The sequence below is a fragment of the Bactrocera neohumeralis genome, chromosome 4, assembly GCF_024586455.1.
Source record: "Bactrocera neohumeralis isolate Rockhampton chromosome 4, APGP_CSIRO_Bneo_wtdbg2-racon-allhic-juicebox.fasta_v2, whole genome shotgun sequence".
Taxonomy (NCBI): domain Eukaryota; kingdom Metazoa; phylum Arthropoda; class Insecta; order Diptera; family Tephritidae; genus Bactrocera; species Bactrocera neohumeralis.
In genome coordinates, this window is record NC_065921.1 from 24801775 (window position 1) to 24817938 (window position 16164).

Genomic DNA, 16164 nt, shown 5'->3' on the forward strand with positions numbered 1-16164 from the left:
GAATGAACCCAGATAATAATTTAAGTATATCGAAAAATCGAACTGATACTCTGATATACTGTTATCATGCTATCTGGAAATGACTTTATATCATATGATTTGACATCACATCATCGACATTCTGAAATAATAATTAACCCAGATAATCACTTATGTTTATCAGTAAATCGAACTGATTCTCCAATATATCATGCGATTTGGAAATCACCTGACTTTTTATCATATGATTTGGCATCACATGATGCATATGAAGTTGAATCATCATAAATCATACCGATACTCCAATAAATCTTGCGATCTGGCAATCACATCACTTTATATCGTATGATTTTACATCACTTCAACAAAAAAAAATTTACGTTTTCAGCAGCATATTTTAAAATATGTTTTCCTTAGTCTTTATACAATTTTTTGTATAAGAAATACTCGTATAACAACCAGTGAAATAAATTTTTAATGCCACGTGAGAGCATCCATAACACGATGTTATATATCACTTGATGTCTAAAAGTTGACAGTAGCTATAGATAATATATGTAAGTCGCATATTCAAAACCACAACAAATTTTCTTTTACTGCGATAAAAAATTGTAACGCTGTTACATCGCAAAAAATTTGATAGAGGATATAATTAATACCTCTTCAGTCAACGTACGGCCCTGGCTGGTTTAATATTGCGGGTAATATGAGAATTATATGGTTTTGGCTCAGCGTTTTAAAACAAGAAAAAGATTTTTATAGTAAATAAATGCAGCTACATTATTAGATCTATTAAGTCTAGTCTGGATCGCTAAGGTGTCATAACAGGTATTATTGGATCTCCACATCCATCCGAAGGCACCTAACAACTATTACTTTGGTGTTACTTAAGCGTGATCTAAACGGATAGTAATGTCAAAAGACTTCAGTAAAATTCATTTTATTTCATTAAGACAGTACATGATCTAAAGTTAGTCAATATAAGTAAGCCAGCGTTGGATTTTGCTTTGCTTTCTTCAAAAAAAAGCTGCTCAACTTCAACTAGCGAAGATATTAGTTAGTTATGATAACCTTCTAAGAGACTATATTGTATTGTCCTTCTGAAGCAGTCCCATGGCGCACATTTCCAAAACCAATATCTTCTGCTTACCCTTTGAAATTGCAAAAATTTTCACTTATAACTCAAATATCGCAATAAATTCCTTATGTCGCTGACACTGGTCTGAAAAATCCTCGTACTGAGCTAAAGCTGGTATTCTTCATAATTCTACAGAGACTTATGAGTTTTTCCTGTCATTCGAGAAGTCGTTTATTTTCAGAGTCACCAAGGCAACTTGGAAATCTGTGTGGAATACTGTGAAGAAGTATTGTTAGCAAAGCCTTATGGTGAGAATCCAGCTGAAATGCCAGATCTCTGGGTCAGGAGAGAGGGCACAAATATTTTTTAATATCTGAATGTATATTCAGCAGGTCAAATATAAATATCTGGATCTAAGATCTGGTATTCAAGTGCTTGTAAACCATACAAAATATTTCAACGTTTTTATAATTAGAAATCTAAACTAAACTATCAAATCGACTTCCAAAAAGGCGGTAAGAACGTCTTATTGAAATATAGTATACCATATTGTTAGGTTAGGTTAAGTTAGATTAGGTTAGGTTAAGTTAGGTTAGGTAAGTTAGGTTAGGTTAGGCTAAGTTAGTTTTTGTTAGGTTAGGTTATATTACGTTAGGTTAGGTTAGATTAGGTTAGGTTAGGTTAAGTTAGGTTAGATTAGGTTAGGTTAGGTTAAGTTAGGTTAGGTTAGGTTAGGTTAGGTTAGGTTCTGTTTAGTTAGGTTAAGTTAGGTAAGGTTAGGTAAGGTTAGGTGAGGTTAGGTGAGGTTAGGTTAAGTTAGGTTAGATTAGGTTAGGTTACGTTAAGTTAGGTTAGGTTAGGTTCTGTTAAGTTAGGTTAAGATAGGTAAGGTTAGGTTAAATTAGGTTAGGTTAAGTTAGGTTAGGTTAAGTTAAATTAGGTTAGATTATGTTACATTAATTAAACAGGCTGACTTCTCATGAATAGACTGATTCTTCACGAATAATCCCACTTGGACTGATATGGATTAAAAAGACTGTCGCATATCGACTAAAGGCTAGAGCTTGCCATAAATTTATTGAGTCTACTAATATTAGTTCCAACCAATTCGATTGGTTCGTAAAAGTATGACAACCAAGATGCTTCCACCTTAGAATGGCGTAAATAGGACAGTAGAAGAACAAGTGGCTAGAAGTTTTCATCTCAACTTCCTCTCTGCAACTTTCACAAGTTACGTCCAACAAAATCTTTACACTCATCGTGCGAGTGCCAATGGGACCGTGACCATTTGGGATGCCTATCATTACGGCGATATGGGGCTTGCTATTAAGATTAAAGGAATTAGGAACCCCGAAAATAAACAAGCTTGTCTCTAAAATATGAATTACTCCATAACCACTAGCAAACTGCATACGAAAGCCAACCACAAATATAAAGCATAGAAAACCACAAAAAAATGTGAAAGCGCTTCAAACAATTCTCGTGCGCATTCAAAGCCGCAGCTCAAGCTGCTGTCAGGCAAAGTGCAGCCATTGCTAAAATATAGCAACTGTTAAACCATTGCGCGGATTTTTTCGTGCAACATGCTCGCATCTGCTGTGTTCCATGTGTGTTTCTCGTGATGCTTGCCGACAAGCTGACGCTGATTGACAGCACTGGCGATTCGGGGCATACCGCAAAACTCACACAGTTCACCATGTAACATTGACTGCTGCCGCTGATGATGAAAAATGCTGCCAGCAATTAGCAAGTTGGCAAAGCAAAAAACAACAAATACAAATCAGCTGCGACATGCAACAGTCAGCTAAAAGCGCAGTTGTGGCTAAAATACCATTTAATTGTTTGTTGCATGAACGCACAACCGCTGGAAGCGCAACAAGCAGGCAAATAATGAAGAAATATGCGCAAGAAAAACGCTGGCAAAATTCAAATAATGATAAGCTTGCGCTATGGCCATTGAAAGTAGCGCGATTTTGGCATGCCGCTCACGACCGGAAGTCAAGTTGCTGGCAGCGCCGGCAAAATTGAGTGGTTAGCCACAGATAAACATACATACGCACACATATGTATATATGAATAAAAAATGTATAATTTCTGCCTGGCAACAATGCAACGCTTATGTGCTGCGTTGGATCATGTATTCACATATGCAGTTACCTTTCAGTTAGTTTTTGGTTAGTTTTTAGTTATCTTTCAGTTAGCTTTCAGTTAACTCTCAGTTAGCTTCACTATCGTTGCCTCTCGGCTCTGTTGCACAATTTCTTGCCGCACGCGAAAATATATTTTCATTATTGTTGCACTTCACCATTTGTTTATCAGATACTTATTATGATGCCATCGTTTATCGTTTATTTTCTTTGCTTTTAATTATAATAAACGAGCTCGAGCTTGCCACAAGGCAATGACTCTTAACTGTAACATGCAGCATTTATATATGAAAGTTTATGACATAGACACTTGCGCAGTTACTTTGTTATAAAATGAAGGCAGTGAAATTTTTAAGTATTCAACTAACGCTGCTATTATGACACATTCGCTGAAAAATAGCAGTTAAAAATCAAATCAGTGTTCTTCTGTGCATAAAAGCACACTTATATAGGAGTATGGCATATAGTCAGAAATCCCAAAATAAGAAAAGTTATACACTCAATTGGAAGTTAAAAGCGATATTGTCTAGCTTTGGGCGCAAATCTTTTAGTTTAAAAATTAAAACTACCGAAGAATGCGCATGAAAGTCTCAAAACTTCTATCTAAGAATATACAGCCAATGGCGCCATCTATCGGAGCTTTCGCACATACTCGTGATATGTTCTACTTTATTTTCCTCGCATGCCTGTTTCTTATACGTGAAGTAGGCATAGTTGTTGAGTTAGCTTAAGCAGTTTGAAAGATATGAGATATCTGAGAGATTGTTTGTTTATACAGCGGTTCTGTTTATGAAGAGGTCGAAAGTCGTCTAGAACGAGGCATGTCTTCAACGATCACTTCACCGTCTTTGAAGGCTTTGTACCACTCGTGGGCTGCGGTTTTGATAAACGGAATCACCGTAAACCTTTTTCGCGCACCAAATTTGGTTAGAAATACAAAATTTGAGACAAATACTTTTTCCGATATTTTTATCCATTTTAAAAATCGGGTACTTTTTTCTCAATGTAATATACAAATCAAACATCATGATGTTATCAGAATAAGACTTTGTACAAAAAATGCCCTCAAGGTATTTCATCTTACGCCCGAAAGTTGTCGTAGTCGGAATATATTTATTCAAAGACTAGGCACCAATTATGTGGAACGCAGTGCATATGACTGAACTTTTACCCAACATACTTATACCATACCTACACTTATATACATAATATTTGTTTTATCAATATTTTCGTGCTTCCGATTGACTTTACATCAAACCTATAGGTCAATGTGTAAAAAAATCTTAATGAAGTTCAGAAGCCAGCTCTTTCTAATAATAGTGTATGTCTCTTGCCTAAGATGGCTGAAATTAGTGCAAATACTTTCGCCAGTCCGCATATACATTTCTAATATACGGATTTCCAAGCAAAGTTTGCGAACTTCTGAAAGGATTTCTTCATCTTTGATCCTTTCAAATTACTTACTTTTTAAATATATTTTAATTCTCAATAGCACCTAAGCGAAAACCTGTTATTTTTCTTTTATAAAAATTATTTATGAATTTTATTTTACTCAAAATATGCTTAAGGAACCATCCTCTTTTCACAAATTCTTGTGATACTTTTAAAGCTTTTCTGCTTTGAAAATTTATAGCATATAGTATTCCAAACATAGCCCAAACTTTTCAAAAGACACTACTCAATTATTTTACGGTTGAAATTATAAAGCAACAAAATAAATAGACTCTCCAATGACCCACCGTGCTTCTCTAGCTGCTTACCACATTCGTACTCATGACTGTCTTTTGTGTATTGAATGATAATATTAAAATATGATATACAAGTACATTAAGGTACTTACAACACTTCTGTATATATAACACAACAAAAATATCCACCTCAATATACAAAAGAGCTAAAGTTTTACATATGACTTGTTTCAAGTAGTTATTTGCACTTAATCTTACTGTATGTGGTCATGTGGGTATAATAAACCGAATAAGTACGGATATTATACTATGCACGAACCTTGTAAGGAAATACTATGTACATTACACGGGTACCAATGTATATTTCGAACATAAATAGTACGAGATTCTGCGATTGCGGGTCAACTCAATGTTTACGTGAGTTTTTACGTCCGAAAAAAATGCTTACTAATTTTTTTTCATGAAATATTTTATTACAATTTTTGAGCATATCAAAGAGCAAAATTTGAATAATATTTTGTGAATTTTTTATAAAAAAATTTGGAAATTCAGCAATTGGCAGCTGGTTTCCGGAGGCAGCTTTCAAAATCGTCTCCTCGCGGTGGTCAGCAGAACAAACGAAGGGTTCATCAAAAATCAAAATATCAAATTTCATCTGTTAGTAGATGAGTATAAGTTGTGTTTAATCGAAGGACACAAAAGACTTTAGGTCGCGACGCAATCCTTATCTATTTATCTTATCAAAAGATTTGGAAAAAAATTGGCAAAGTTGCAAACAAAAAAGTATATTTTAGGTCTTATTTTATCTTGAAAAATGAGTTGTAATTGAAAAAAGTGTCACTAAGATCGCTTCACTAGTTTCTGAGGAATCAAGAGCACCGACTTTGGAGACGACGTTTCGAGAAAAACATGATAAAAGATTGAAGTAGCCGACCGGTAGGCTGATGGGTCGCTCTCCCAAAGGTACTAACTCCTACACTTTTATTGCAAATGCCTTGAAACCTTAGGATAATACATTTTTTCGCCGCTCTCCAATCCATTATGTTATCCGTTTTCACTCTCTGCATCTCTCGTTGTCACTAATTCTCTTTCTCTACTTTTCTTATCTTGATCTAGATATATTTTTCACAATTTTAACATTTCCTACAGGATTTCTAAGCGTCTCTTCAAATCATCTTATGCATAAATAAAAAGCTTTTCACTTGAAATCATCGGAGAATTTATAGCTGCATTGAAAAGTAAGCAGAAATATGAGAGAGAATAAATCACTGAGAAAAATTTTACTTGGCAGCAGTAAGTATGCCAAGCGTGTCTGAGGCTACATCAGTTTTTAAATATATTTATACATGCAACTTGTTGAAATATTGATGATTTTCTAGTTTGGGAGTCGGAATGTCATAATCAAAGGGCTATTCATTATTGTTTTATACCGAAATCCGTATTCATATTTTTAAGAAAGACAAAGCGTTGATAGTGTTCTGTGCTCCAAGCATAAAATAGAAATATGCTTGAAGGACAGAGCCTTTCTCGGAGCAAAGTTTACTTCTTTAATCATACTCTACGTATTTTGAATGGTACATGGTTCCGCAAAATTTTCGAAATTGTGCCAGAAAATCAATATCGTTATAAAAAAAACTAATTAGTCCCTCTTCAACTTATCTCCGTGCCTGACAGCTCTAAGTGTCCAAAATAATACTACTAAGATACGGTTACACATACTATATGTGCCCAGTTTTTCAAAAATTCTGGACTCTACAAATTGCCCTCTTATACATATGTAAATATATTCACACACTCGGTTGAAAAAAGTTGAAACTATTTTTCGTTGCTTTTTTGCGCGCTCAACTGAATAAGGAAGAAGTTTCATTTTCGAACAAAAAACATGTCTAAAGTGTAAAAGCTTACAAATGTATGTGTGCAAGTGCAAGTTCGAAGGGTCATAAAAACTTGCAAAACTAGCAATATAAGCGTGGATAAAAAGCTTAGCCATCTGTGGCTGCATTTTGAAGCAAATGCTGAATGAAACACTTGAATATGCAACGCAGTCAGCTGGCGCATAAGTAGGGCAAAAAGTTCGACAGGCGAAATGTGAGTATTTGAGCTTCGAACAAATAATTGCTCACTTATGTTCACTTCGAATGATTTCAAGTCTAGTTTACTTCACTTCTTTACGGAAGGAATTTTAAAATGTTTACTTTTTTACTCGAATTTTTTCTGAGTTCTAATCAGGGTTATTAGTCTTGCTTTGCAATGAAAAGCAGCTGAGCTACTAAATATGTTAACACACCTAAACCTTCTTCTAGCTTAAAGCTTACTTTTAAGTCAATAAGTGTTAAATATGAGCGACTAGTTGAGCTTGAGCAAAAAATTTTTTCAAAGACCGATGAAACAAAAAATTGGTCCCAGTAAAGAGATCTATTTTGGTTCTATTTTGGTCTGCAAAAACGGATTTCTTATACGAGTAGATGAACAGAATGTCTCTTAAAAGCGATCAGCTCAGAGACCAATCGTCACATATAAAAGTTTCTAGTACGCAACAGATATCAAAGCTCCTAGGAATAACATACCATTGAATTTTTCATAAAGAAAACTATCGTCTTTCGTCTAACTTTCTTAAGTCAAGGAAGAAGAAGTACAGCAAGCTTTATACTAAATACAAAATTGGGATCTTCTTCAATTTCTCATTCTCAAAAAAATTGCTTAAAATTAGTAAAGCACAATAATTGGAGTAGCTAGAAAGGTGTTTATTAGTCTGAGCTTTTAAAAAGTATTGTCAGTTTAGAATACTTTCTGGAGATATAGACTGACTCAATCTCTCTTCAGGTCTCTGTAAGTTACCCTGTTCAATGGTCATACCCATGAAATTACATCTTTCTAAGAAAATTCGTAAGAGAGCTCGTAATTACCACCCATGATATATATATCAGAGCATTTGAGAGTGCTCTTTATATATATGAAATCAATCGAAAATGTATCCGTAGAATTCATCACTCGAGCTAAATCTTGTTAAAATTATGAAGCTCTTATAAAAAATTCCTCTTTTTTTTGTTTAACCTCTTCCACTGACTACCGCTACTTGTACTCTAACTTTAGGTCTTTATTTCTCGAAAATAAAAAACATAAGGATCATAAATCTTCCGCAAAACCTTTCTTTCGAAAATTCGTAACGCCGACTCATCAGATGAAGTCATTGTCCATGTCTCCGCACTTTAAAGCAGGACGGGAGTAATGAGTGATTTATAGAGTTTGATCTTTGTTCGTCGAAAGTGGACTTTACATTTCAATTGTCCACTCATTCCAAAGTAGAACTTTTTAGCAAAAGTGATTCTGCGTCGAATTTCACGGCTGAGTTGATACTTCATCAAATTTGACCCAGACTAAACAATATTTTCACTTATTTTAATACAAATCTTTATAAAAAAGTACAAAAAAGTCTTCTTTCAATCAATACAAGCATACTATGGATTAAGTGTTCCAATTTCTCATACATTTGTTATAAGCCTCGTTGGCCTTCAGTAACCTCATAGAATTTCGGTTTTCTCGGTTTCGTCTCATTTTTGAAGCTAGACTGTACAACAGTATTGACATCATATTCTTTAACTCACGTCTCGTTAGAAGTAATGATACGTTTGTTGAATATAAAATCCTCAGCTGCGTTGCTAAGCATCAATTTTCCGACCTCTACTCGACGTCGTTAAACGATCCACAGAAGATATTGAGATTATCTGCTATCGCTCTGATGCCGGCCTGAGTGTTTTCAAGTCCTCTTACTTCAATCTTTTCGAGGTTATCGCTATTAATAGAAGTGTATGGACGACTCACATGAACTTCACGACCTTAACCGAATGCTTGTGCTGCTGATAAAGTAGACTAACCAAAACACTTCGATCAACGATTCCATAACCGTAAGTACGGAGCTAGGAAAAACATTTTTGTGCAGATCTACCACCGAGAGCCCTTAGCAAATACACATACGGGTCAAAAATGAGTGATGGAGTGAGCGCCGGTATATATTGCGCGGAACTAGATATCAGGCAACCCTTCAAGCTGTTGAAATACTGCAGTATCTTCCACGCAGAAGTATTTGTAATCAGAGCAGGAAGTGATATAATAAAATTAGCATGAGAGAGACGCTTTTTCCATCAATTTTAACTCCATAAATAAAGAATTATAGAATAATAAAACCGAAAAATTAATTAATATGAAATAAAGCCAACGAAAACTTGAACTAACCAATAATTCAATGAGTGCAGTTGAACTTTATTAAATTTGCAATGGCGTATAATTGAGCATAAAACTCAAAACAACCCAATTAAGAGAATTGAAATAAAGAAAAGTGCATACAAATACACATAAATAAATTCTGACATACATTTAAATATAGATTTTTTGTAAGAATATAGCACTTTCTGCTGAACCTAGCCGTTTTTCGTAACAACGACAGTGCGTAATAAAGTGTTTGTATGTGAGTAAATATGAGCCAAGAAAAGTAACTAAGTACAACATACGAACAAATATATATATATATATACATTCAGTGTATGACTCTACTCCAGTGTTCGACACCACTCCCCTGAGAGTCAACATAAAATATAAATTAAGCTGCTTCCTAAGTGAGCAGTGAGCAGCGAGCGGCAGACAAGCAAACCGGCGAAGAGCAGCAGCAGAGCTCAAGTCCAGAGAAAAAGGGAGCAGCCCAAGCGCACAAAGCATGGCATAGACAAGTAACAAGAAACAAGTAAAATAATAAACATCGGAAGCAATGAAAATCCCTTTAGGCTACTTACGCAATAATTTAAGTAACAGAAAGTATGTACGATCCGCCCTTTGGCTCGGCTATGAATGGCAAGAATGTAGAAAAGTTTTCGACTTGCAGTCTTCGGTGTTTCTTTTTCACTTTGCTGGAAATTTTTGAGTAGAGATTTTGTGCTCTTATGTTGTAAACAATCTTGACAAATTATGAAGAAATTAAAAAGTAATTGAGTAGAATATTTATGTGTGAGTAGCGTAACCGGTAAGCTACCGGTTATGAAGAGGATTTATGAATTTGAGATGAATTTCATTTTACTTAAAGTGCATTTCGAAATTTTAAATGAAATGAGAGCTATTTTGGCTTAACTAACGGTAAATATTTAATTTGCAGAGCTTTTGATATATGCTTACTGTTTGAAGAACCAGATGATTTTTTTAAAGATTACTAGTAAACTTTCACACACAAAAACATTGCATTTAAATATTTCAAAATGGTAAGCTTTCATATGAAAAGCTCTCGTAAAATAAGTAATAATAAATAAATATTTAAATGGCCGTTCAAAACTTTAAATAATGGAAAAAGAAGACCTGTCTTATGTGCTTTCATTAAAAAAGTACAATTTTCAAAAGCTTTGTATATAAATAAGTGGAAAGCTTTCACATGAAAAACTTTTGGAATATTTAAAAGCTCTCGTGAAATAATTGTATACAAATATATATAATAAATATTAAATAAAAGAAAAAGGATTCCTGTCCGATGTGCTTTCATATAAAAGCGCAACTTTCATTAAAGCTTTAACTCAGTCTTAAAAAATCTGCTAAAGAAATTTTGTAACGTATAGAAAATAAACTTTCGTTAAGAGATCTTTCACAAACTAATTATAATGCTTCGCTTTAAGCGTTTAAATGATTTGAAACCATTGGAAACGTATGTATGCTTTTAAAGCTTATTTGTGAAACTATAAAATAATTTTTCTATGAAGTACCTGTCTTCTGACTTTTAATAAAATAAAAATTTCGAAAATAGCGCTTGTTATATTTTATATGAAAGCTTAAGTCTTAGAAGCTTTCGCACAAGAAATACAAATTTGTAAGTGAGCTTTAAAATTTGAAAGCTTTTTATGAAGAAAGAAAATTTGTAGGCAAAAAAGTTTTAAATCATCCTCTATTCATATATTAAATATTAAAGTAGCTTTTGGATGAGGTTTCGCTAATCAGTGTTACAATCACAAGAACAAGCAATAACTTGTAATAAGATATAAAAAAAGCTCTGCGTTTCTATTAAAAATTGTAATAACTAACAACTAGATGACAAAGCTTTCGCTTTGGAAATGAATTTGAAAGTGGTTTACAGTTTAAAATTCTTAATAAATGAAAGTGATTTTATACACGCAATTTTTTTAATCACCTTCTATTAAAATATGGATACTAAAGTATATTTTATGCGAGCTTTCACAAATGAGTGCAATATTCACAAAATCAAGCATCATTTTATATACAACAATTAAAAACTCTGCTTTTCTACTAAATAAAGCAAACACCTAGATGAAAGCTCTAGGTGTAAAAGCTTTCACTTTGGAAAAGAGTTGTAAGTTAGGTTTAAAATTTGAAAGCTTTTTATGAAATAATCAATTTTAAACGCAATAATGCAAATTTTAAATGAACTTCTGTTCATATCTAAATACTAAAACAGCTTTTTTGTGAGCTTTTACTTATGAGTAAGCCAGCAAGGATCATTTTATAAGCATGATTAAAAAATCTTTGTATATCTATTAGAAATTCCATAAATTAAGAACTAGATGAAAGCTTTACACTCAAAAGCTTTCATCTGGTGGAAATGAAAATTTTGCGTTTAAATGCTTTGCTACCTAAAAACAATAACAAAAAATTTATTAATAGCGCATTTCACTTGAAAAAATTTATGAAAGCTCTTCTATATCTGGTTACTGAAAGCCTAGTTTAAATCACAAAGCTGTAGATTTAAAAGCTTTCTCTCGGGTAATGAAAATTTTCGTTTTAATCGTCTACTAACATAAAAATACCAATCTTACTGAAAAAAAAATATATGAAAGCTCTTTTTGATTCGATTACTGACAGCTTAGTTTAAACCACAAAGTGACGTAATATCATCATTATTTCAGCATGACGCTCATGCAACAAAGCACTTGAAAACTAAATCATCTAATATTCCTCATTCTTTCGTACTTAAAATGTTCGCAATAAATGAAATTTACTTTATAAACTCACAAAATGTAAAATGCAAATTAAAATGTTATTTTCACTCTCTCTCTCCTCTTCCGCATTCAGGTCACAATTACATTAGAAGTGTTACACAATTTAAATATGCTATCAAAATGTTGACCTTTTAATTATGCGCTCTTTCTGGCACATTCGTCTGTACTTATTTTTAATACGACTACATTTTCCGCCCATTCAATTAACAGTAAACTGGCTTTGAGTGGTTTAAAAATAGTTAATATTCACAGTGGTAATTGTTATTGTGCACACTTAATGAGATTTTGGTGTAATGCAATGAACAAAGCTTTTTACGGTGCAGTAAACAGCAAATGCCATTAAGTTTTGTTTATTTGTTCTACCGCAATGGTAAAAATAAGTAGCCGAGGAGCTTTCACATTGCAATAAAATTGTTTTAAGTTCTTGGTCAGCGGTTCTGGACGCGTGCAGCTTTAATGCATGCATTTGCCATATACTCACCTATGCGCACACAAACTCACATACATGAAAGCACTAAATTAATTATACTCACATGAGCCTGGGTGAGTGAGTGAGTGAGTGGCAGCTGCTGGTCGTAATTAAGTTCATTTTACTAATTTCATTTCATAATTCAATTAGTCGGTATTTAATTGTGGTAATTAGTGAGGTGGGTAAGCATTAGTCGTTGGGAATTATTTCGTGCGAATGTGTGAGCTTTAATGGTATTTTAAGTGTTGAGCTTATTTGTGTTCATAGATGTAATATTACCATGTAAAGAGAGGCATTTTACTTATACTTCGTGACCTTTGCATACCTTCACTGTCCAGTTATTTAAAACTTTTCTTGTTCGAAATTTGCATATTAGATTTATAATACTATGAGAGTGGCATTAAGCTCTTAGGAGGGTGTCTAGCATGAAGCATACTCAACTCTGAACAATGCTTTTCACAAATTTTCCAAAATAATTATGAAAGCGAAAAGCTACAAATTGAGAAGTGAAAATAATTAACAAATCAAATTTTTGAAAAGCTCTATGAAGGCTTAGGAAGTAGTAAAAAATACTCAACTAGAAAAGTATTAAAATTGAATTGTTAATAACAATGCGAGTAACAATAAATAAATCAAAGAGCAATAATAAAATCAAAACTTTTGAAAGTATGATAAAAGCTTTATTTTTGTTTAGAGCATCTAATACAAAGCACATTGATCTAAATATTAGTTTTTCTACAAATATTTCACTAAAAATATTGCGCTTAGTATTAAAGTAAGACATGAAAAATACCAACACATCAAAAAGTTCTATAAAAGCTTTACAGTTAAAAACATATTCATCCAAAAATGTACAAAAATATAGACACTAAATTAGGTATGAATAAAAATAATATGAAATAAATGAGAAATAAACTGTAGTCATATGAAAGCTTTGAAAAGTATAATGAAAGCTTCCTTTTTGCTTAGAGCGTCTAATAGAAAGCGCATTCATCTCAGTGTAGTTTCTTCCATAAACTTTAAACCGATAATTATGCACTTACTTTGAAATTAGGAATTGAAAACAATTAACACCTACAATTTTTAAAAGCTTTATAAAAGCCTAAATCTACGGTCTGATCAAAAAAAAGGACGCAAATATAGATATTCAATTAGGTATAAATAAAAATAAATACAAAATAAACAATAATCATATCAAAGCTTTTTATAGCATGATGAAAGCTCTATTTTTTCAAGCTTTCGGTTGAAGGACGCGAATTTCATAGCAGTACTTGAAAATTGAAAAATAATCAACGATCACATCAAAGCTTTTCAAAATATGATGAAAGCTCTATTTCAAGCTTTCGGTTGAAATACTAGAATTTCGTAGGAGTACCCGAAAATTGTCGATTTGAAATTGAACTTTTGATAAATGAAAGCTATATGTACATAAATGTTTAAAAGCTTTCATAATGAAAGCCCAAAGAATGTGTAATTGACCACATCTCCTTCTCTGCATTTGGATTTTCATACCACAAAGGCTTTTTGGTAAAAATATGATGGGTTGAGAATATTTTCAGCGGCTTTCAAAAGCTATATCTGCATAAATATTTAAAAGCTTTTATACACGGGCTGAGAATATTCCGAAAAGCTTTCAAAGCTCCAAAATACTGATCGTATTGGCTTATCAAAAAACTGAATTAGAGTTCATAAAAATTCACATAACGAAGTTAACTAAAACTTTCAGATATACTATAAATCGGCCGTTGCAAAAGTCCCTCCAAACTTGAAATTTTTAAAGCTCTTAAAATTTTTATTAAGGAAATGCAAACTTTTTATACTGTTCCCGAAAGGCATGAAAGCTTTATAACATCTGCAGTTTTGGAAGTTACAGAATTCGTTTCGAATCTGGAATTTTCAAAGCTTTGCAAGCATCATGTTATTATTTCAAAAAGTTATAGTTATAAAAGCTCAAAAATACTAAAAATTGTGCTACGGAAGTATCGTTAACTTGAATGAAGTTGATTAGAAAATTAATGCAAAATAATTTAAAACAAAACTCTAATACTCTGTAGCAACTGGTTGCAAGAGTATAAATCTGAAAGCTTCCACAAACCAACAAAAAGCTCTGAATTTTTCATTAATAATTTTTAACATACCTTACAACAACAAAATTACCATAACAATCCCAAAAGTGCATAAAATCTTTAAAAGCTCTTCTGTTGCCGGCTTCGGCAAGTTCTGAATATTCGAAAAAAATTGTGATTATGAAAAAAAAAACGAAATTCTATATGAAAAATAAGGTGTAAAAAGCTGCGGTTTAATAAAAAACTCTTAAAAGATTGCAAAAAATCTTCACTCGGCATAGGAAAAGCTCTAACTATATTCGTAGGCATAATATTTTTAACTACGTATCAATATGGCATCCGCTGGCAAAGAGAACGTTTTTTGATAGAAACAAAAATTAGAAAATATCAATATTACGTATATGAAAACTATATAACAAAAGCAACAAATCTATTTTACAGTTTTATTTCGTTTGCTTTGCCCTCAAAAACATTCAATTATTACTTATACAAATTGACCACATACCAAATTGCCTGAGGTTTGCTTAAAATAAACACGACACATATACACACACGCACAAAAGCTAAACATTTAAATTTCGGCAAACTCATTTGCATATGACAAGCACACTGCTGCAGCAAAGCGCCACCACAAACATAAATGTATGCATGCATATATAATATTAATCGATACATTAGCACTCATCTGCCCCGAAATGTGCAAATTTGATTTATAGTTGAATATTTCAATGAATGGGCGCCTCTGGCTTAAGCCAACATAACATTAGCCACATACTTGTGTGTATGTATGTGTGTGTGCGTGTGTGTGTGTGGGCTTACGCATACATGGCTAATTACATGCATGCACTTAACAATCATTAATAATCGATTATTTCAAGCTCAAGCCCGATTGCACCGAAGTGACAGCAGAAGCGACCAACTATACATACATACGTATGTATATATCTACTTGCACGAATGTATTATGTATATTGTGAATATGTATGAACTCGTTTAATATGTAAAAGTACACATGTATCCCTGGGTTGCATGGGACGCAGTGTAACTTCAATTAGAAGTTACGAAATTATTCAACTGACGCTACACCCTATATTATAAGCAATAATATAGAAAGATACTTATGGCAGCTGTATGTTAAAGTATATGATGCTATGAAAGATTAACTGTAGCTGCCTTCAAAAACACTTCGATATAAGGACTTGAGTTTGATCGCCCATTTTGTATGGCAGCTATATGCTATAGTCAACCGATCTGAACAATTTCTTCGGAGATTACATTGTTGCCTTAGAAAATAATCTGCACCAAATTTCGTGAATTTATTTTGTCAAATGCAAAAGTTTTCCATACAAGCTCTTGATTCCAATCGTTCGGTTTGTATGGCAGCTATATGCTATAGTCAACCGATCTGAACAATTTCTTCGGAGATTACATTGTTGCCTTTGAAAATAATCTATACCAATTTCGTGAATATATCTTGTCAAATGCAAAAGTTTTCCATACAAGAACTTGATTCCAATCGTTCGGTTTGTATGGCAGCTATATGCTATAGTCAACCGATCTGAACAATTTCTTCGGAGATTACATTGTTGCCTTAGAAAATAATCTGCACCAAATTTCGTGAATATATCTTGTCAAATGCAAAAGTTTTCCATACAAGCTTGATTCCGATCGTTCAGTTTATAGGGCAGCTATATGTTATAATGGTCCGATATCGGCAGTTCCGACAAATGAGCTGCTTCTTGAAGAGAAAA

At 33.1% G+C, this 16164-nt stretch overlaps 1 protein-coding gene across 5 annotated transcripts in view; it reads left to right on the top strand.

Moving 5' to 3' along the window:
* Positions 1-16164, top strand: part of LOC126757301 (uncharacterized) — a 427179-nt gene that overhangs the window by 309947 nt on the left and 101068 nt on the right. The gene's annotated exons all lie outside the window — the stretch shown is intronic.